Genomic DNA, 24,564 nt, shown 5'->3' with positions numbered 1-24,564 from the left:
TTTTCCAAACCCACTGCTATAATAGATTCAGTAAAATTGTGAAAGACCATTCCCACCTGTTACTTGGACTCTTCTCTCTTCTACTATCTGGCAAGCAATATTGAAGTATCAAATCCACTCTGTTTCTGCAAGAGTGAGTAATAGTTTTATACCATAGGCCATCAGAATTCTGAATGCACAAAAATGTCTAATTCCTGTTTAACCAGTGTTCTTCCTGTGTACAGTAATCCATCGCTATATTGCGCTTCGACTTTCACAGCTTCACTCTATCGCGGATTTTAGATATGTAAGCATATCTAAATATATAATGCTGAATTTTCGCTGCTTCGCAGATTCTGTGGACAATGGGTCTTTTTACTTCCTGTACATGCTTCCTCAGTTGTTTTGCCCAGTTGATTTCATACAAGGGACACTAATGGCGGATGGCTGAGAAGCTAACTAATCAGAGCACGCAGTTTTAAGTTCCTGTGTGCTGAATGGCTCAGCGACAGAGCGTTGAATTCGATTCCACGGCGTTAACCAGGAAGTCTCGTCTTGCTCATTCAGCATCAGCGTTTTTCGCTTTTTAAAGAGTTAACTTTTGTGCTCTTTTGTGTTTATCTTTGTGCACAGTGAAGCCTTTCATTATGGCTCCAAAACGATCTGCTCCTGCTACTGCTTCAGGGGCTGTGCCCAAGCGTCTATGGAAGATGTTAATGATTGCCAAAAAGGTAAAACATTTTAGGGAAAAGCTAAACTGCTGTGGGATGCCATTAAGGCATCAATGATGCTACGATTCTTTTTATTTAAAAAGTAGGAAAGGAATATAAGATCTACGGCCAAAGTGTCCTTTAAACCAGGGTGCAAAACGAGTTGTAAGTGGATGTAATAAGGCAGTAGTCTGGATGGAATCTGCTTTAGGGATCTGGATTGAAGACTGCCGGAAGAAGAACAACGGCGGTGCTACACAGTCCAATGAAGAGGCTCCTTTAGAAGCGCTGTAACGCTCTCCTTTGTTGTGCAGTAAAACTAAACTCATCGTTATCGGTTAAGTCATCGTGTCATTGTTGGTGAGTAACCATAATTAATTTTCTACTTACAGTACTTAGTACATGTACGTGCATTTAGTGTCACTGTACACACATTTACTGTATACAATTTTTCTTGCATCGTATGTATTTATTACCGGTGGCCTGTCTATCGTAATGGCTGTAACATATGTGATATTGGAGATGCTCGATATCTTTAAAATAATATTTAGGTTTTGCTGTATATAAACAGTGTGTTTACATGCATAATTTTAATGAATCTTACCTAATATTTAAGAGAATACAAAGGGTTTATGCTGTATAACTGTACGGGGAATATTTATAAACAGTGTGGGAGAGTTTATAAGGGCTTAAAATATATAAAAATAACCATACAAACATATGGTTTCTACTTAGCGGATTTTCACCTATCGCGGGGGGGTCTGGAACGCAACCCCCGCGATCGAGGAGGGATTACTGTACTACCTCGTTTCGTTTTATTCTTTATATACTCATCATATTACACTTTGGACTTAACAGCACCTGCACTTTCTTTTGTTTATTGATGCAACAGGCACACTAATCTCCTGTTGTGTGCTTCAATAACATTATACATATCACTCAATGCAGTTTAGCACTGCAGATTGCCTCTGTACAATATCTTACTTATTGTGCAATATTACTTTATTCTGGAAGGTTTAAATCCCTTTCACATTATACTGTTGTCGAAGCAGCAGAACAGAGCTGTGGCCGCAAGGTTGTCAGTGCCTCTGGTGGCGGCAATCCAACAACCTGGTGGTGAACACCTAAGGTTCGAGAGGCCTTCAAGTTGAAGAATGAGTCCTATTGGGTCTGGCTGATCAGTGGGACTCCAGAGGCAGCTGAGGGGTACTGGCGAGCCAAGCGTGTGGTGGCATCGGCTGTTGCAGAGGCAAAAACTCAGGCATGGGAGGAGTTTGGGGAAGCCATGGAAAACGACTTTCGGTCGGCACCAAGAAGATTCTGGCAAACCGTCAAGCACCTCAGGAGGGGAACGCAGTGCTCCGCCAACACTGTGTACAGTGGTGTACAGTGGCCGTCCATATCTGGGGCTGAGGTAGTTAAAAAGCTCAGAGGTTGCAGGGCCCCTGGCGTGGACGAGGTTCACCCTGGGTTCCTCAAGGCTCTGGATGTTGTGGGGCTGTTCTGGTTGACACATGTCTGCAGCATTGCATAGACATCGGGGGCAGTGCCTCTGGATTGGCAAACCGGGGTGGTAGTCCCCCTTTTTAAGAAGGGTGACCGGAAAATGTGCTCCAACTATAAGGGGATCACACTCCTCAGCCTCCACGGTGAGGTCTATTCAGTGGTGCTGGAGAAGAGAGTTCTGTTAATGGTTGAATCTCGGATTCAAGAGGAACAATGCAGATTCTGTCCCGGCCGTGGAACACTGGACCAGCTCTAACCCTGACCAGGATCCTGGAGGGGTCATGGAGTTTGCCCAACCAGTCCACGTGTGCTTTGTGGATTTGGAGAAGGCATTCGACTGTGTCCCTTGAAACATCCTGTGGGTTGTGCTCCAAGAGTATGGGGTACAAGGCTCGTTGTTACGAGCCATTCAGTCCCTGTACAGGAGAAGCGGGAGCTTGGTCTGCATTGCCGGTAAAAAGTCGACCTCGTTTCCTATTGAGGTTGGACTCCGCCAGGGCTGCCCTTTGTCACCGATTCTGTTCATAAGTTTTATGGACAGAATTTCTAGGCGCAGCCAAGGAGCGAAGGGGGTCTGGTTCAGTGACCTCAGAATGTTGTCTCTGCTATTTGCAGATGACGTGGTTCAGTTGGCTTCATTGGACAGTGACCTCCAGCTCTCACTGGAGCGGTTTGCAGCCGAGTGTGAAGCGGTGGGGATGAGAGTCGGCACCACTAAATCCGAGGCCATGGTTCTCAGACGGAAATGGGAGGAATGCTCTCTCCGAGCTGGGAACACATTACTGCCTGAAGTGGAGGAGTTCAAGTATCTCGGGGTCTTGTTCATGAGTGAGGGAAAAATGAAGCCGGAGGTTGACAGACAGATCGGTGTGGCATCCACAGTAATGCGGGCTCTGCAATGGTCCATCGTGGTGAAGAGAGAGCTGAGCCAAAAGGCGAGGCTGCTGATTTACCAGTCGATCTACGTTTCTACCCTCCCCCATGGCCAAGAGCTTTGGGTAGTGACCGAAAGAGCAAGATCGTGGATACAAGCGGCTGAAATTAGTTTTTTCTGCAGGGTGGCTGGACTTTCCCTTAGAGACAGGGTGAGGAGTTCAGTTATCCGGGAGAGACTTGGAGTAGAGTCACTGCTCCTCTGCATTGAGAGGAGTCAGTTGAGGTGGTTCGGGCATCTGGTCAGGATGCCCCCTGGATGCCTCCCTGTGGGGGTGTTCTGGGCATGTCTCACTGGTCCAACCCAGAGGAGCTGGAGGAGGTGGCCGGGGAGAGGGAGGTCTGGGATTTCCTGCTTAGGGTGCTGCCCGCGCGACCTGACCAAGGATAAACAGTGGACAATGGATGGATGGTTTATACTGTTATATGGTTGTATTAGCTATCTTTGGTATTGTTTCTGTCTCACCTTGCACTTTGTTGTATGTTGCTATATGTTGCACCAGGGCTTATTGAGATACATTGTCCCGTCTCATTTTGTACGTTTACGCAGTTGCTAATGACTATAAAGTAACCTTGATCATAAAAAGTGTTTTTTGTTACTGCACATTATGTAGCTGGTGTGGCTAATTTGCAGGATAATGAGTTTATACCAGTATTTCACCAGTAAGATTTTTTATATTCTGAAGGTTTCTCAACGGTGCTTTGTTTCCTGACTGATAATATCGAGCTGATATTGGTCTCTACGTATGTATCTGCATTGGATGATCGGGCACCGATATTATGATGCTGAAACTCCCAAAAGCAAAGCACTTTTATTATGTTATTTTTCTAGTGTAAAATACTCCCCTTGACTGTTAAGAACAATTCAAGTAAAGTAAACTGAGCCGCAACAATGTACATTTGTTAAGCTTTGCCCACATTTATCATTCCTGGGACTGAAAATAAGGCACAATTGACAAGAGGATGCACAAAGTCATTCATTTACTTACTGTTACTATTATACCTGAAGTTTATAGCTTTCCTGTTAAAATTCTGTATTCCATGATTTTCTACATTTTCCCCTGGCAAAATGGCCCCTGCACAGCCTACTCTTAGTGTGCACAAAGTTATCACACTGTAACCGAGATTGTCAGGTGTTTATCCAGTGAAAAACATCAGAAGATTAACTTTCAAATAGTTACATTTTTATCTCTGTAATAATAATAAAAATAATTCTTACATTTATATAGTGATTTTTCTTAGCACTCAAAACGATTTTCATAGTGAGTGGGCAGCCACTAATGTGTAGCTTTCACCTATATATATATATATATATATATATATATACAGTATATATATATACAGTATATATATATATATATATATATATATATATGGTGACATCATTTGTGTATTACAGTGTCATTACTGGTGCTTAATAATAATTTGAGAAAGTTATTATTAAGCAAGTGTTGACTTTCTTGGCTAAAAGTTTTGCAATTAAAAAATATATATATACATGTCAAGAAACTGCAGAATTAAGAAAACAAGCTTACATTTTTTTTTTTAAAGGGTAGGCTGATGTTTTTTTACTGTATCAAGTAATTTGACTCAGCTTATCAGCAAAAGCAGGATATGTTGGCTCCCAAAGAGCTTTTTATTTAGAAGAATTACCACTTTAATATTAATAATACAATTTTCCAGTATTATGAGTTATGATTGGTGCCCTTATTTTTCTTATTTTGCTAAAATGCTTTCAGATGCTATTTCTTTTGTGATGGGCACTCATCTTGTTTTCAAGCCTACTTTCTTCACGTGTGGGAGTGTAGGAGATTTGCAAATATAAATGTTGAAAACAGGCACTTATCAAACAGGTACTTTTTTTCCCCTTCGGCTATCAGAATATGTGTAAATGAAACTAATAAAGCATTTAAAAGATATATAAAAAAATTATCCTATGGCAAGCACACTCTTCATTGTATAACTAATAATCCACATTAAATGGAACGTTATATGCAAGTGTATGCAGATAAATAAATTTCATTTTAATTGATTTTATAAATGCACATCTCTCAGGATATATACGTGGGTGATACATCTTACTTAATTTAGTCAATACATGAGAGTGCATTACATAACAACTTTGCCATCAGTGAAGTTTATCTTTCATATTTAAATAAGCATCAACAGTTGCACAATTATGGTCACAGCACCTTCAGTGAATGCTTAAGAGAGTGACAAATGCCAGATGTCGCGCTTTTGAATCATTTAAAAAACTCTGTCCTTTAACTTGTTTAAATGTTAAATCAACACGTTCATGTGAAAGCATTTTCTTTTCATTCAGATTATTTCTAGTAAAACATAATTCTTATAAGCATCTACAATATTAGTACAGTATGTATCAGTAATCAATCATCTTTGCTGTCCACTTATTTTCATTATTGGTTTAAAAAAGTCCATATTGGTTGAGCCCTAGTGTATTTACTCATCTTCAGTTTTAGGAAATTAAGATGCTGTAGGTGTGTTAGTTGAGGTGTTGGAGGATCACAGTTATTCTTTGAATTTCAGATATTTATTATAGTATTCATGTGTTTTTTTTTTTTTGTTTTTTTTTAAGTGCAATAAAATTAACCCACTGAATTGTTTTTAGTTTTCTTTGCAGTCTCTTATCTGTAGGGATTCACATTTTTTGCACAGCAGTTATCCTTATTATGACACATTTGAAACTACTGGTATTATGTTGGGTAGCACTGCTGCCTCGTAGTTAGGAGACCTGGGTTTGCTTCCCGGGTCCTCCCTGCGTGGAGTTTGCATGTTACCCCCGTGTCTGCGTGGGTTTCCTCCGGGTGCTCCAGTTTCCTCCCGCAGTCCATAGACATGCAGGTTAGGTGCATTGGCGATTCCAAGTTGTTCCTAGTGTGTGCTTGGTGTGTGTGTGTGTGTGCCCGTGTGCCCTGCAGTGGGCTGGCGCCCTGCCCTGGGTTTATTTCCTGCCTTGCGCCCTGTGTTGGCTGGGATTGGCTCTAGCAGACCCCCGTGACCCTGTACTTGGGATATAGCGGGTTGGATAATGGATGGATGGATGGTATTCATGTTAATAAAACAAACATCAGCATTTTTTCTTGGGGGAAGAGTCTAGTTTTATATTTTTACTTTTTTATGTAAAACCTTATGTATACAGCTATAGGGCTGTATATTGGCACTAAGGCAATCAAGGAGAAAGCATTTATAGAGAAGATTCTCTATCTTAAGGCTATTTATTTTCATAGGCTGCTTGTCTAAGTGTGCTACTATAAGAGATGGAGTAATCACATTTTCTGTTGTGAGAAGATTGTGTTTGTGTTTGATTCTTGTCTTGATTTATAAAGGAAAAAAAAATAACGCAATGCGTTATGGATGCAAAAGCATTTTGTTAGCAATTAGGATCAATTGCCTCACTTTAGAAGGACTTTTGGTAGTACTTTTATGGTGAACATTTTGGTAGTACTGGTATGATGAAAATCGATGCATGTAATTTACTGGTTTGTTAGAGTGTGTGTGTTTTGAGGATGAATTAAGGAATAGCACTGCATTACATCTGCATCCATTTTTTTCAAATTTGTTGTCTGTCAAATCAGCATGTATATTCACATCACCTGAAAGCAGAATGTTTTTGGAATAAAGAGCAAACAGATGCTAGCAGGTCTGATAGTTCAGAAGCATCAGAATTTTTTAATACAAGTTATTCAACAGATATATCTTGTTTAATTTAGAGTAATTTTATCAAGTAACCAAATACCTTTAAATTTCCTACAGTATTTTAAGTGGTTTCTTCTTGGATGGCTGCAGGTTAGCTTTCCTTTCCTAGCACTCACAGCTATACACTGTCCTATTGACAAGTAGCTGGTACAATACTACATTTCCTAGCTTAGTTTTGACGTTCTATATTTATTTCTGTATTTGGTTAGCATTTGGTGTCTACATTCTTTTGGGTTTTTAATGAAGCTGCATGGCTTAAGACATTTCTGTACAAATTTATTTATTTTTTAAATTGTGAGTTTTTCCATGGGTGAACTTTGATTGGAGAAACTCCTTTAACATTTGAAAAAATTCTGTCATGGTAAAAATTAACTAAATTGCCCTTTACAAGGATTTGCTATGTTTTCATTTCATGTACAACAGCCAAAGTACTGTTTAACACAAGTTTCAAGATTTTTTAATTGACAAGAGACAATGAGTGCAGATAAAAGGACAATTCTTTATTTGGAGTGAGGTCATCAATAGAGTCTCCCAGAGATCTGTCCCTGTAATGTTACTTTTTTAATTTATATTAATATCATAGGCCTCAGTGTAATTAGGAAATGTGTGAAATTTACAAATGATACTAAAATCAAAGAGAGAGGAGAAACGGAAGATGCAGCAAAAACAATTCAGAAAGATCTGTGCAATCATCAAAACTGAGCAAACACATGGAAAATAAAGTTTAATGTTGAAAAAGTGAAAATGATATATTCGTTGGAAAAATTTACATAAATTATTAATTAGGGTTGCAACTAACAACCACTATACTAGTCAGCTAGTTGGTTGATTATTTGCTTGATTAATTAAGTGCTTAATTAAATTAAATTGTGCAAAAGTACAAGTATTTTATTCAAAAATTAAATAGATTTATTTCTTCCACTATAGTCTCCTTCATAACAATAGTACATTTATGCTGTAAAATTACATTTTTTTTGTCTTTTTTTTTTATAAGGTCTAGTTTGATACTTGCAAGGCTGTATTTAACAAAGTCAGAATTCACTTAGAATCTGTTATTTGAGTTTATCTGCTGTATGGAGCAAAAACTGTGAAATAAACAGACTCGGGCACACTTCGAGCCTCCTTTTCCTTATAGTACAGCATCAAATTCTAGCCGTCGTTAACGTCCAAAGAAATATTTTGCAAAAGGTGCTTTATGTACTGTTGGTGATTTAGACCCCAAACTGTTAAATAAGTATTTTGAATGCTAGGTAATCCCTAGTGTAAATAACACTGATGTGTTTTCCTTTCAGATGCTCCAAATCGAAACAGTGCTGACATTCTAAGTGAGTTCATTTTTACTGATCTTGTAAGAATCAGGTGTGAAGTTAAATTATTCTATAGTTTTTATTTCTTTGGTCTTTGAACCTTCACTGTATTTATATCCTCATGTACTGTTAAACTGTTGGATGTAAATCAGCAAATATTATTCTCAGACTGTAATGCACAAGTGACACCACATCTGAAGTATTGTGTGTAGTTTTGCTCTCCATTCTAAAAAAAGATATGGTAGCACTAGAAATTGTGCAGTGGAAAACAACAAGTGCATCATAGAACTAAAGGTAATTTGTTAATTTGACAGGGTTAGGGAATTGAGCAGAAAGTACAATGTGGTAAGCTAATCCAGGCCTTAAAGGAACTGATAAAATTGACACCACAGAACTTTTCAGTTAAATACACAAGTGTATAAATGGAGGATGCTGGTGGCAATTAACCTCTTTAGCATTGTATTTTCTCAAAAAACACGTAAAAAGCTTTACATTTTTTGGCTTGAAAAATTACACATTTATTAAATCTGATCTTTCAACTGTATAACATTCAAAACAGTAAAAGTACGAAGTCAGACGTGTAGAAAGTATAATAATGTTACAAGTAATAATAATAATAATATTGAATAATAAACAATGCAAATACCGTATATACTGTCAAAATATGTCATTTGTGTGGTATATCTTGAAGCACGGTGAAATACACAATCCAAAGTTGCAGTCTGGACAATAATAGTGTGATTACTGGTACATTTTCTTTCTAGACTGATTAGCCTTTGAACAGCACTCTACACATTTGTGATTGACACGAGTGACACTTTTGGATTCATCAGAATCACTTTTCCATTTCAGTGTCCATTTCGCTTTCACTGCCTGAAGACAGATTCACTTTGTCGTCACTGCTCGTATCACTGTCAAGTGCATGCAACACCTGGGCAGCTGGAAAATATTTGATATGTGATGCTATCATTAGGCTAGGAGAAGATGTGTCTGCACTGTTGCCTAGATAACACTCAGGCTTGTCACTTGCACAAGACAAGCCTATGTATAGTTTCCTTAGTAATTCTCTGTACTAAGCTGTTGGCAGTTTTACAGTCCGAGTGATCCTTGGGTCTAACGCTGATGCAAGACACGACTGTACAGTTGCCTGAGTGACGCTTGGGACTAATGCTTTTAGCAGTGTTTTTGCAGCCCGAGTGACACTTGGGTCTAGTGCTAAGGAAGTTAAGGAGAATTGCATTTAGGGTTGAAACCATATCAATTATGGGAGTTATGGGAGTCTGGAATAAACTATGGAGGTATGTAACTGAAGCAGAGATCACATATATAAAGTTTCTGAATGAGATATTTGGACATCTTAGCTATGTATTTGATATGCTGAATTGTCTGCTGTTGTTTGTCAATTGTCTTATTATCTTATGTTCTAACTTGCCTTTAGCCTAGGCACTAGCAGACATGCTAAAGAGCATATCATACCATATCAAGAGAATTCTGCTTTCTAGGATAATTTACAAAGTTAGAAACATTAATTTGCTTTCCACCTTCAATATAAAACTGTCAAGTACATTTTAATTACTTTTGTATTGTTTATCATCCCTTTGTCATTAATTAAAATTACAATATAGCAGTGTTGTCTATTGTATTGCATATTTAGAAGTAGACATTTGTTGTGAGGAGAGAAATTTCTTAATGAACAAAATGATTATTAGTAGCTATTGTTTGAACTTGTTTGCTCTGCAGCATAGTTACAAGGCATTTGCTTACTGAACTCATGATTAGATTTGCAATTCATTTCATATCCTTGTGATGTCCTTTGTGGGACTTGTTGGATTATATTATTAATTTCCTGCCTTTCTTTGTAAATAAAAATTGTATATACATGCTTGAATGTGCCTCTTTGAATTTTTGCATGTAAAACTGTGTACTGTATATACACTCCAACATGTTTATGCTCACTCATAGGTAACTTGTTTCTTTTACCACATTCTCAGTATTTGTGATGTTTTTCTGTTTCCTAAGACAGCTTGTTCTGATTTATTTTTCTTTTGTTAACAATGAAGTGCCTGTGTTGTCTTTTCTCACATTTATAAATTCTCTTGAGTCACTCAGTGATTGCTTTCATGGAGGACTTTGCTCACATTGTTTCCTCTGCCAGCAAAGCAATTCTGTGCAACACATGATCAGTCACATTGCACTGTAAGGTTGGATTAAGAGAGTACAAATTTGAACTTTTTAAAATATTTTTTAATGTGTAATTTTGTAATATATATCTATAATTAGAAATTTTTAAGCAGTTTTAATTTGGACCATGCAGTTTAATTATATATGAAGAAAGTTTATACAAGGTACGTTTTAGATATTAATTTGTAATTATAATAATTAAACACAATGTTTCTCAGCTTTGTAGATATTAAGGAAAGTCCGAAATATATCCATGCTCATCACACTTCTGCAGTTGTGTATGAATTAGTAAAAATAATTGCTACTCCCTTAAAAAAAAGTTAAACATTTCAAAATGTGAGATGTGTAAAATGTAAATTTTAGTTCTGCCTTTATCAATTTTGAATTACTGTTGTATTTTGTTTGTTGTGTTAATTTTCTATATTCTTTTCCACCTCTCTGATTTCTTTATCTTTTCTACTGGTTCCAGACTGAGTGTTTTCATCTTTGTGTCTCTATATACTGTCTGCCTTCTATACACTCTTTATCCAGTAATGATAAACTGATTCACTTTACCCCTTTACTATTAATATTATTAATATTACTATTATTAAATATGAATATTTTATTTTTATGTCTGTCTACAAAGCATATTACATTCTGTTGTTACTCTATTCTGTATAGTAAAATTTATATCATTTCAAGCACTGGTTTTGGCCTTCCCAATTACTTTAATGTCAAAGTCCTGTTGCAGTACTGTCTGTATGTTGTTAATGCTGTTTCAAATGCTGTTCTTAGTTTATTAAGGCTATTTCCCCGTGACTTTGTGAAACATGTGCTGCAGAAATGACTACAGAGTGCAAAGCTCTAAGACTGAGATTGACATACAATAGCAGAACCAAGACAATGAAAACAATGGTGGTTTTTGGATTTATTGTAGCCTTGCTAATACATGTGCATATTTACAGTCTTGTTATAGTATCTTCATCCTGCTTGCTTGGAAGCAAGTGTAATAGTTTCAAATGAACATTCAAATTCTTCTTGATCTCCTTAAATTGTAATATTTATTGTAATTATTTATTAGTGCAACTCAAATCCACAATATTTCATGAATCAAAAATGTATAGCAATACATGTTTGTAATTTTGAAGTGTAAAGTTAATAATTTCCTTTTGATGTTTACAGTCTAAGATCATATTATTAGTTTCATCTTGCTTTTCTCTTTAATAATTAAAATGTAATAGAGTAAGTTTAAAATTAACACAATCAAAATCATTTAAATCCTATTACTGTTTGCTAGAGCTTTCAAATTGAATGTCACTGTTCAAATATAGTTGAACAATGAATTGAATGGATATCATTTGATGTAGACCTGATCCTGATCCTGAGCGATTTCCGAGGAACAGTACAGAAGAAACTGGGACAAACGAGCAATCATACGGAGCAGAAGGGTTCAGAACAAGAGTGCCAGGAAGGAGAAAAAAACAATCCCTCCTAAATCCAGAACTTAGCAAAAAATCAAGTGCCTCATTAAAGAGAGAAGGGAATTGAAACAATGATGGAAGAAATCCTTGGTGGAGGAGAAAGAGAGCATCAAGCTCCTGCAGGAAGACCTAAAAGAATGCGTAGAAAAACTGCAGAATGCAGAAAACCCTAGAACTCAATATAAGAAAAAGGATAGGGCAAGAACATCATTCTACAAGGATCCCATCAGATTTGTGAAAAGACTTTTTACAAAGGAAAAGAATGTGTCACAGAAGGTGCCAAAGTGGGAGCTGGAAGACCATCTGAAAACAACACACACAGACAACTGAAGATTTGAATGAAAGGGATACCTCCAGATATGCCGCCCATTCCTCAACCAGAACATTGGTTGAATGGTAACCCCTCAAAGTAGCTTTAGCTCCAGGACTAAATGGAGTTCCTTGCCGACTGTACAAAAATGCTCCAAATGCCCTGCAGCTTCTGTAGAGGCTGATGAAGGTGGCATGGAAGAAGCAAACCATCTCAAAAGATTGGCAAAGATTAGGGGGAGTAGTAATCCCCAAGGTAAAGGCTTTCTTGAACATCGACCAGTTCTGACAAGTTAATCTCTTGAGTATGGAAGGTAAGATATTCTTTAGCTTTGTTTCCCAAAGTATAACAACCTACCCGAAACAGAACAATTTTATTGACACTCTGGTGCAGAAAACTGGTATACCTGGTTCCTTGAGATGCTTAGAATACACAAGCATGATCTGGCATTGGCTCCATTCTGCAGGAAGGGAAGAAAGTGATCCATATGTCTTATTCCAGGACAAAGCCAGTACTTTTGGATTGGTCCCCCATTCTGTCCTCTAGACAACCTTCGACTTCTTTCATGTGCCAAAGACCATCACAGACTTGGCCAGGAACTACTTCCAAGATTTGCAATTCTGTATTACAACCACAGAGTACACAACATTATGGCAATGACTGTAAGTGGGGAATAATGACAGGGTGCACAATCTCCCCATTAACTTTCACTATGGAAATAGGAGTGATCATCTGAGTCTCAAAATGAGTTGTAGGAGGAGAGTGTCTGCAGTCTGGACAGTGATTACCTCACATTCATACCTACATTGATGACATCACCACTCTGAAGGTAACCATAACATATACCAAGTGTTTGCTGGAAATGCTACATGGGCAAGGATGAAGCTGAAACCCAAAAAGTTCAGGGGCATGTCCATCGTTGGAAGAAAGCTCATGGACCAAAGATTTCACGTCGACGAAACACCAATTTCTGATAGTGTTGGAGATGTCAGTCAAGAGCTTAGGACAGTGGTACAATGCAAATCTTAAAGACTCAGACCAGAGTGACCAACTAAGGGAAGAAACCATTAAAGGCTATTATGTACAAGACCTCACTTCCTGGCAAGTTGAAACTGTGGTGTCTGTAGTTCAGATTGGCCCCTTGTCTGATGTGGCCTCTAACGGTCTGACGAGGTCCTCATCTCCAAAATCGAGAAGCTGGAGAGGACAGTCAGTTTATTTATCAAGAAGTATAAATAGATTTTCAGTCTATCAAAAAATGCATCTCAGTTCTCCATGAAACGTGAACTTAAAAATTTTTCTTGGCCACCACTATAAACCACATAAGAAATAACATATACAGTAATCCCTCCTCGATCGCGGGGGTTGCGTTCCAGAACCCCCTGTGATAGATGAAAATCCGCGAAGTAGAAACCATATATTTGTATGGTTATTTTGATATATTTTAAGCCCTTATAAACTCTCCCACACTGTTAACATTATTAGAGCCCTCTAGACATGAACTAACACCGTTTAGTCAAAAGTTTAAACTGTGCTCCATGACAAGACAGAGATGACAGTTCTTTCTCACAAATAAAAGAATGCAAATATATCTTCTCTTCAAAGGAATGCATGTCAGGAGCAGAGAATGTCAGAGAGAGAGAGAGCGAGCGCGAGAGAAAAGCAAACAATCAAAAAATCAATACGTGTTTTCTGGCTTTTAAGTATGCCGAAGCACCGCGATAAAGCGGCATTTTTTAGAGGAGCGTCCGTATCCTCTGTGCAAACAGCCCCTCTGCTCACACCCCCTCCGTCAGGTGCAGAGAATGTCAGAGAGAGACAGAGAAAAGCAAACAATCAAGCACCGCGTGGGAAGCATATCGTATATCATTGAGGAGTTTTAGTTAATACGTAATACATGCTCTGATTGGGTAGCTTCTAAGCCATCTGCCAATAGCGTCCCTTGTATGAAATCAACTGGGCAAACAAACTGAGGAAGCATGTGCCATAAATTAAAAGACCCATTGTCCGCAGAAATCCGCGAGCCAGCGAAAAATCTGTGATATATATTTAGATATGCTTACATTTAAAATCCGTGATGGAGTGAAGCTGTGAAAGTCGAAGCGCGATATAGTGAGGGATTACTGTATATAAAAAAATTTATATTTTTGAGTGGAGTATTTCTTTAAAGACCAGTAAAATTTCACATTTAATATATTCAGCCATTTCATTTGTAAAACACACAGCCTGATAGTGCTTCACTTTGTATCAGTGCTATTCTAGTTTTAACACATTTTTGATTTACTTTGTTTTTATTTACAAAACTGCAAAAGTGTGTCAAGTATTGCTTCAATTTACAAAGAGCAAATCTTTTAAAATTAGCAGTGAACAATATAAAGCGTGATGCCAACAAGATTGAAAACATGTTGAAATTTGGAAACCACTGATAGTAATGTTAATGCATTAATGTTCTCCTGTATTGTAATTTTCTTTTTTAATTCTGTTATATGTATTATGTTTTATTAGTATATTGTGACATGCAGGCAGCTTGTGATGTGGTGTTGGGGAGCAGAAAGTGTGTAATGAATGCTATAAATAATGGGACTGGGTGAAGGGCTCCTGTTCTGTAATGGGTGGACTTGAGTGAAATGAGAAGTTAGGAAAAACAGAAAGGTCCAGCAGAAGGAAGTTTTGAGTAGAGAGTCAGGGGACAATAAGCAGGAGTGTTTATGGTATAGAGAAAAAAGGAATGTGAGTGGCATGAGGTAAACTGATTGGTAGGGAAAGCCTTATTTTATTGTTTAGGAGGTGTGCTCTGTAATCCCGATAATGGAGTATAAGACAGGGCACCATTTGTTATGGAAGGAAGACTCCCAAGTAAAATGTTGTAAGCTCCAGTACCCTGAGTTGTGTTTCCTTATTACGCTGGTCTTTACAATATTATATGACTTCATTTTGTTAATACTATATTATATTTTGTTTTGTAAATAAATATGACTATTCACTAATCTACAGTATATAATTTCTAAAGTAGCTGTTCTACTATCCGTCTTTTCTCTTATCCATCACGGCTTTGGTCCTGACCCCTGACAGATAATTGAGGTTTTACTGTAATTGTTTAATTAAAAAAATGCTTTCAGTTTTGTATTTGAGATTCCCTTTATGAGCAGTAAAAACACTGCACACATATACTTATTTTATATTTATTTTTGATATTTCATGATGCTGACTATATGTCATCTACCTGTTTTGAAATTTTTGAAAGTGTATTTTTTCCAGGGATTTTTTACTTTAGCTTACTTTAACTATGTTAATATCAGTAATAGCAGTAATAGAGATGGAAGTTTTTCCTTGTATGTAGTGAATTTTTACAAAAGCATAGTATTTACATCAAATATTGAAAATCTGAGTCTAAACTGGCAGGATGTAATTTAAGAACACCTGTATGAGTAAAGAGATTTTGGCAATTGAGAGAGCTTAATGACACAATTAAAATATCCAGCAGTAAAACCTTATCTTTGGTTATGCACACTAAGTCCACATACACATGGGGAGAACATGCAAACTCCATACGGACACTAACAAGGTTAGCTATCAAACCTTAACTCATGGCACTCTATTAAATACTGAATACTATAAAATTTATATATATAGCTTCTTTCCCATATTCAGCTTGTTTCACAAATAGTCAAAGGAATATATTAGGTATAAATGGGAAAAAAAAACATTAACACAGGATGCAAACTAATACCAAACATTAAACACCAAATAATATAGAAGTATATTAACGTCAAACTTCTGAATTAGATCAAGAAACAACTTTGAAAAAAGCCATAAATAAGTAACAGATTTGTTTAAACTTACATATAGAAATATAAATGTTGATGTTATAATTCCAACAACAATAAGAAACATGGAATAGCTTAAGAGCAAATTCCTGACCTTTTTTGATGTATTAAGATAGCATCTTTTTTTTTTCAGTCTGAGTGAATTTTAAAGTGGGGTAGCTATTCAAGCTTGTCAGGTCTTCTGTGGTTGTAATTTTCAAACTACTTCGCTGTATCTTCCAAAGTAACATGCAGCATGTTTTAAGTGCAGAAAACTCACTGATGCTGTTAGTGGAGCATCTGTGAATGATGGTCATTTATGGCCTATGAAAACCACAGAATAACTCATTAGTGAGTGACAAGGCTTTGGTATTTGCTTTCAGTTGTACAAGGGAATCCTTTTATGTTAAAGCGGTCGGGATTGTCCTTCCATCCCGTGAGTGGTACGCAGGCGCGGAGTTTCACACACGCCCGTACGTTTTGCAATGCACAATGGGATTTGTAGTTTCGTTTTTCCAGGTAAAAGATGATTTTCTACTCCAGACTGTGCGATATCTTCTTCTTCTTTCTTACTATATAAAAGCGGTCGGGATTGTCCTTCCATCCTGTGAGTGGAAAGCGTAGCGGTATTCCGCTTATCACAGACTTACTACTTGCAGCTTGCGGTACGAAGCGACATGATGTGAGCAGAGTTCTGGTGCTCCCATCGTTCCCTTGCTTTTGTGCGCGATGCGCTGGAAAAATAGACATAATTATGTCTCTGGAAATAATTAATGTTGATGGAGTACAAATGCCTCATAGCGTAGTAAATATCAGGGGGGTTCAAAAGTCCGACCTCAATATAGATAAAAAAGTTTAAATTTCGTCACAAAAATAACAGAAACTACAAGTATTAAAGTAATACCGCTCAAATGCAATATAACCAAATTAATGAGTTTGTATAAAATATTAAATTGATCTACATATTGAATTGCCTTAAGAAGTGGTCAACTTAAAAGTCGGTCGCCTTAAAAGGCGGGTCAGCCTAGTACTGACTAATGGCTGAAATGACTAATAAAATCTACAGATTCTGATGCCCACACTGAATTGTACCTACACATATGCATAAATCAGCGCTACTCTCTTAGCTAATGTTATGACTGAGTGATTTTAAATATACCAACAGCACATTTAATCACCTTTACATCATGCACAAAAACTAGTGTGTTGAAAATCAAAATTATAATTACAAAAACTAGTTTTACATTAAGCTAGTTATTATTTTAGGTTTTTTTATTATTTATCATATATTTAAAAATCTGTTAATGATTTTTGATATTTATGAAGTAATGTATTATTGTTATTGTTCTTTTATATTCTTAAAGACAGTCATTTGAGTTGACAAACTAAATATTTTTTGCATAGTGCATTGTATAATTTGATTGTTAATGTTTAGTTCTAGTTTTCAGACATTTCTTCATTTTTATTTTAGTTTTAGTTAACAGAATATTTTTTTCATTAACAATATGTTTCATTATAGTTTTTGTAAATGGAAAAAACATTTTCTGTTTCATAAATGCATTGGCTAAGATGGGTAGCAACATTTACAACAATGGCAGCAGAAATGCTAGAGCCAACCCCAGTGCTGATGTCATATTTATTCGGTCCTGTATCTGCCATTACGTTTCACAACCTATTGCAATGTCCAAGAAAAGAAAGGCCGATAAAGAGAGAAGTAATTATTGATATAATTTTGTTTGCATTGAGTATCTAAAGTGTTATTTTTTGCCCTCATTAAAATTTAATTTGACACCATTGTGCTAGAGGAAATATAGTAGAATTTGAGCTGTGCCCACATACAGTAAGCAATGTTGTCATCTGTGTATAGTAGTGGTGCTCTGGAATTTATATGACTCCATTCTACTGATAGTGAGTTTATACCTTTGAAATTATGTTTAAGTTATTGTTTAAAAAAAAACGTGTTTTTTGAACCTAATATTTGGAGCTCTGGTGTATAACCAAAATGCAGCTTTATTACCTGATATTTTTGTTTGCAATAATTAATATTTTCCTCTCTTTTTCTCTCAGGAATATGAACTTCCATATGAAGTGAATCTTTGCTCTCATTCAAAGGATTTATCTTGGAATCCTGCCATATCTGTGTCTGACTAGGCCAGACCCTCTGTACACTTTGGGTAAGTGTCAAGCTGTTCAGTTTTCTATGAGTAAAACTATTAAAACACCCAGAATATTACTGTGTATTCCCAGGGTAATTTCTGTTTTCTTTCTGCATTCTGATGACAATATTTTATAAGGAAGTAAAAAAGAAGTAGGTAAAGCCAGCTGGCCTTTTGACACTTTGGCCTTTTATGAGAATGGTGTCGTGTTTGTTCTCTTCACTATGGTATCTTTCTTTAATGAAATGGCTATTATTATCTCTTTTAGTACCCTATGAATTTGGGCAGCCTTCCTAAACTTGGCAGGTCACCAGGTTTGGGGTTGTTTTTCCTTTGTGTAATTCTCAAACAAATAGATTTTGTCCCAGCTTTAATTCTGTAACAAATTCAATGTGATTCTTCTCGTAACTGCCTGGATCAAGGAGACTATAGCAGGAAGTGCTTGTCTTAAATTGGTGCACCTTTAAAAAGACACTGTTCTCAGTATTGTGTTGGCTTAACATTTATCGGAGGGGAAATGATTAAATGATGTCAGCCTGACCGATTAGCATGGCTGCCCTCTCTCCCGCTTTTTAAAGGAAAATAAATGTGCTGCTTTTTGTCTTTTGATTAGATGACCTTGTGCTCATCTTGTTAAAGTGAACCGTTTATACCAGTGTGAAATTTAAAATGAATAATGGGATCGATCAACAAAACTCTAAATGTTGAGACATAATAGTTTTCTTTGATTTTCTAACTTGTTGAAATACTTATTTTCAATCAAAAATAGCTGTAAACTGAATAATACAGACCTTTAACAATTTTATATATTTAGGGAATCCTACCATTAGTAGTCTTTGAGCCTCTTTTTATAGGTTTGTAAAGTGCAAGTCTGCAGTATTTCTTGTCAGTACCAAGGTCATTTTAATCTGTGCTGATATTAAATAGGAGGTAAGAGGTAATTTGCATGTTTGTAAAAGCCTATTTTGCAGTGCTATGATAACCTTATGTAATGGCGCAGCCCTGCACTATGTGGAGGGAATAATGTGTGATGGCAGTCCAGTGGTGTTTGTTTTTGAAATAACAGGCTTATATTTAATGTTAGTATAGCACATTTATGAGATAAATACTGTATGTTACAGCATATCTCTTTTTAGCAATTATGTTATAAAAATAAAGTCTTTGAACCTGGTTAAGCTGAAAGGTTTGTTAAAATTCAATTTACTTCTACATTTAAAATCTACAAAAACAGCATGTGTTGAATAAGTGACTCTTGCCATCTCTTGGCCTTGGTTTTTGTCTTCATATGTATATTTTGGTTAAGATCACCACATCTTGGCTGTAAGTTTCCCTTGTTCATTACATTCTCCCCTTTTTGTTGCTTTTAAGGTGGGGCATACTAGTTCTTGAGGCTAATAATACATGTTATTTATTACAGTGGCTTGCTGCTTTATGGTGCTGTTCCATCATTCGCTTATGATTGAAGATAATTATGTCTTAGAACTCTTTTGTTTTCATAAATACTTTATTGAAATAGTTATTGTATGGAGAAAATAGATCCAAATTAGGAGACTGGTTACTGTACCAGATGCTGAGCAAGGACTTAACTATATTTCCTTTTAGTCCTTAAAAGTGACCTTTAAGAACTTTTCATCAGATAGAGGCAGCTTTTTTGGGGGCTTTCACTACATTTTTTAAATTTTTAACTTGTCAGTTTCTTAAAATTATTTGATTTCAGCTTGAACACCACATTTTGAAAATCTGGTGTGGTATTCTGTTTCTCATTGACTGTAACCTTGCTGATATAACACTATTAATTTATAGTCAAATTAAGTCAAATTATGTTAGCTTTGCGATTTCTAGTTGTCTAATCAAGACACCTTCTCAATATTTTTGGTTAACTATTGAGTACGGCAGTTTATTTTTTTAAAAAGTATTGCTTTCTTGACTCTTTCTTATTACTGCCTCATTCATTTAAACCAAGAGCACTGTTGATGCAAAGTAACAAATACAAGGTGGATTCTGAAAGTATTTAGTATTTTTTCCACATATTTATATATTTTGCAGCCTTGTGCTAAAATCATCTAAATGCATTTTTCGCCCCCAACATCAAGCAACACTCAGTACCCCAGAATGACAAAGCTAAAACAGAATTTAAGAATTTTTTGCATAATGTATAGGCATTTGCAAAATTTTCAGTATGAATATTGGCTTAAAGTATGTAAAAGCAATTTTTATAGTTTTTAGTGAACCTAGCAATGTTTCTTTGATTAGTAGTTAGAATTTTTTGCTAGAACATTTCTGTTTGCTTGCAACCAGCTTCTGTTGTTCTTCATCTTCACACAGTTTGTCAGTATCACTTGTGCTTCTCTGGCTGTCCTTATAAAAAGCAGCTCATTCATTTGAGCCCAGTCTGACTTTTATTAACAAAATGTCTTTTGTAAGTTTGCATAATTTAGCAGACAATTTCTTGTACCTTTTGTGGCAGTATTCAAAATGATTCATTTTCATTAATAGGATCTTTATTTAAGGTCAGGGATATACAGGTGGGATCCTGTTGTAACGAAATTCATGGGACCATAAAAATATTTTGTTATAATGGAAATGACATTAGGGGCGGCACGGTGGCGCAGTGGTAGCGCTGTTGCCTCGCAGTTAGGAGACCCAGGTTCGCTTCCCGGGTCCTCCCTGCGTGGAGTTTGCATGTTCTCCCCGTGTCTGTGTGGGTTTCCTCCGGGCGCTCCGGTTTCCTCCCACAGTCCTAAGGCATGCAGGTTAGGTGGATTGGCGATTCTAAATTGGCCCTAGTGTGTGGGTGTGTTTGTGTGTGTCCTGCGGTGGGTTGGCGCCCTGCCCGGGATTGGTTCTTGCCTTGTGCCCTGTGTTGGCTGGGATTGGCTCCAGCAGACCCCCGTGACCCTGTGTTTGGATTCAGTGGGTTAGAAAATGGATGGATGGATGGATGAGACATTAGATGTAACTTTTTTTTTTTTAAATATAGAAACACAGGTATAAATACAGAATGAAAATGAGACATTAGATGTAACTTTTTTATAGAAGGGCAGTTATGAATACAGATTAAAATGAGAATTTAGCTTTTTTATTAGCTTTCCTAATTTTGTTTTTTCGTTCAGGTCCCAAAGCCTGATCTTTTGCTTTGTCTTCTATTTTTTTTTGATCCGTCAAAATTGTTGAGACTGTTGAAGGAGCGATTCCAATTGCTTTTGCCACATCATTTTTTACTTTCCAGAATCAACTTTTTCAAGGATTTTTAATTTTTCTTTCAGCCTAAAATAACACCTTTACTTTTTTGGCTCATGAAACTGAAACGGTACAGTATCTGTATATGACACACTTACCGACACGAATGCTGTGACTCAGAATTCAGCTATGTTTATGATGTCTCGTCTATACTTCTGCCGAACCATGCCAAGACTGCCCAAGACAGGAAATTTTGGTCTTACAAGAAAGAAGACAGCCTGTTGCAGATTTTCCGAGACTCAAAGAAGGTGTAGGTGCAGTATTAAGTATTTTTTGCATCACATTATCATCTTCAGTGGTCATTTTTGGTTGAAAAAACATTTGTTATATTGAAATTTACATTTTATTAAAACAAAATCCATTTATCATGATATTGTATGAATGTTTTGTCTGGGCCAATGAAAAGTATTTGTTATTCTGAAAATTTTGTTACTTTGGTTTTCGCTATAACAGGATTTGATCTGTGTTATGTTAACAATTAGCCTTTCCTATATATTAAATGCTGCTGGGAAGATGCCACCCCAGTGTGCTTTTGACTGGCAAATGATGTGTGAATTTCAGGATGGCCAATTCATGATGTTGAAATACAGTATAGTAACAGTGCTACAAATTTGTTTGCAGATTTTGTAATTTAACTCATTTAATTATTCATAATATGCAGGGCATAGTACTATAGTATTTATTTTTCTAATGCACTTTGTAAGACTGATGTTATCAGGAGCTCCTTTCTAAATACATAACATGAAGATACATTCTAGGTTAATAGCAAAATTTGTTGGATTGTTAGCCACAAGATTACACGGTTGATGTCACAATACTTTAGCTTAAGAAATATGAAAACAACTGCAATGTTCAACTTTGTGATTTATAAGCCATATTTGGTAAATGTTTTGGCAAATACTTCAGAGTAATACATTATTTATTGTAATAAGTATTCTGGTGTGACTGCAAACATTTTTATAGAAATAATCGGTTATCTGTTTGGTAGGCCATAAACTACTTTATTCTTTTTTTATTTATTAAAGCTTAAACAATATGTAAAGTGTAATCATGTGCTAAATTCTCTTTTATCATTTTGCCTAGCATATTTTTGCTGTTGAGTTGTTTTTTCTGTTATAATATTCAGCTTTACATTTAGCTTTGGGAAGTGGCTAGTCTTTTTTACTTGATTATGACAGGAGAGATTTTTTCCAGTGTGAAGTATTTGGTTGCAGCTTGGAGGGAAAAAATCATAGTTCCTCAAGTTGGCTATCAAAATTTTATCTTAGAAGAATAACATGCTGGCAAGAGTGAAATGTTTTTGTAGAACATGACTTCTTTAGCACTTAAAATGTAAGTGGCTATCACTGGATCTTTTTTTTTTCTACCTCAAGCTTAGCAGTTGTCAAAGAGGAGCATCAGGGGAGCAGCTGTATGGTCTAGATATACCAAGAAATGCAGTAATATATGAGATACTTTTACCATGTTTATAAATCAACTGCAATCATGTAAACAAAATAATGTTAATTTTTGTGCTGCAAAAGTATAATCATTTTTACTCAGTTTAAACTGAAAATGAAAAACAATGTACTGAGTACGTACAATAGCAGCATGGAGGTCACAGTTGTTACTCTGCTCATATTTAAAATACAAATATATTTAATGCAGTTTTTTCCTCCCACAGATGTGGTGGTCTTAAGTAAATGAAACAATTCACATCTAATATTATTCCGGGGCACTGATTAAAATGCTGACTATGCCTTGACACCTGTATTTCTAGTAAGCTTAAACAAAGGATTAAAAAAAAACAAACTAATTGTTAGAGGACATTTGTCAGGACCGTCAATAAAGGCAAACAGGAGCTCAATTTGGTCATTTTTCTTTGTGCTGATACAACTGTAAAACTGTAAAAGTCATCATAAGCACAGGCCAGCTACATGGCCAAGTGAAAACTTCCGGTGGGTCTGTAATTTTCAGAGCAGTTCTCTAGAGGTTTGTGAGCTTTCTCCTTCCCTTATAAGGCAAGGTCAGTTTTAATAAAAATGTTTATGTGCAATTCTGAAAAAATAGCTGAGACATTGTCAGACATTATAAAGAAATTGTGACTTTATTATTAGTACAGTGTCCTTATTGCAGAATTTAGACTTTGTTGTATTGTGTGGCATTATGTGTTCATAAATGGATGGATGCATGATGAATGTAAGATGGTGTTTTGTCCTGACTTTCCCATGAAGTGGTGCTTCTGCTTCTTTACCTATTTATCATCTTGTTCCTGTTTGGGATAACAGTCCTTGGTGCTCCTTCAATGCAGCTCTCCTCCAATTGTCTCTGTCAAACCATTTTACATCTCCAAACTCTGATTCTTATCAGTGTAAGACTTGTTACCACACTATCCATCCATCTCACCCAGGATCTCCTTTTTCATCTCTTAGAGCAGGGCTATTCAATTACAAATTTAGTTGGGCCAGATTTTCAAACCAAGAAATGCAGCTGGGATAGACATTTTCAGCAGCTGGTAAGCAGCAGGTAATAACAAATTTGAAATGAATTTATTTAAAAACAATTAACATTTATTCATTGTTTCCCTTTTAAATTTGGTCACATATGACACAGGCACACCAAACAGTACGTTAAAAAAACAATAAAAAAGCTAAAATTGGACAGAATCTGAGGTAGCCGCAATACTTTTTCTGCTTTTGAAATAATGAAAAAAAAAACATCATTTTGGTCACATCTAACCTAAGCACGAGGCAGCCTGGTTTTAGTGATATATTTGAACAAGTAAGAGAAGAGATTTAATCATTGGGCTCTTTCCAAGTTTCTCAAACAAAAGAAATCCCAGTCCATTATTAGTGATTAATTTGCTGAATACCAGAACTTTATAAGTATGTGACTGTTAAGAGCAATATTGTTTATTGAGTCTTTAATTTAAAAGGTCTCAAGTGACTGTTTCTAAGAATGAGATCAGTTTGATGCTTCACTGAACCAAATGGATGGACTGCATAGGGCACTGGCACTGTTTACTGTATTTTACGTTTATGAGTTTATAGTGAGAATTACTGTGAATTTTTTTGGAGGAGGTGAACTATTCCCAGAGTAACAATTTATTTTTAAATTTTACTAGAAATCTGGCCAATGCAGTTCAGATGTACTTTAAGGACCATCAAACAATAGACGTGTATAAGTTGCAGGGGAGTAATAGGATAGTAGTACCAAATAATAAAAATACTTTCTGAATGAATCCAAGGAAGTTTAGGACAGGCAAATACAAACGTAA

The 24,564-nt window shown here is 36.3% G+C and overlaps 1 protein-coding gene across 2 annotated transcripts in view; it reads left to right on the top strand.

The window, feature by feature from the left end:
* The window catches only part of galnt1 (UDP-N-acetyl-alpha-D-galactosamine:polypeptide N-acetylgalactosaminyltransferase 1), a 507,921-nt gene that overhangs the window by 83,746 nt on the left and 399,611 nt on the right, over positions 1-24,564 (top strand). Inside the window, exons 2-3 of one of the 2 annotated variants that reach the window (XM_039737532.1) lie at positions 8,138-8,170; positions 17,980-18,086. The gene's annotated coding sequence lies outside the window, so the exon portion shown is untranslated. The remainder of the gene's footprint in view (positions 1-8,137; positions 8,171-17,979; positions 18,087-24,564) is intronic. The other variant, XM_039737531.1, reaches the window with a different exon arrangement.

This window comes from Polypterus senegalus, chromosome 15 (genome assembly GCF_016835505.1).
Source record: "Polypterus senegalus isolate Bchr_013 chromosome 15, ASM1683550v1, whole genome shotgun sequence".
Lineage (NCBI taxonomy): Eukaryota > Metazoa > Chordata > Cladistia > Polypteriformes > Polypteridae > Polypterus > Polypterus senegalus.
This window is presented reverse-complemented; position numbering and strand designations above follow the sequence as displayed.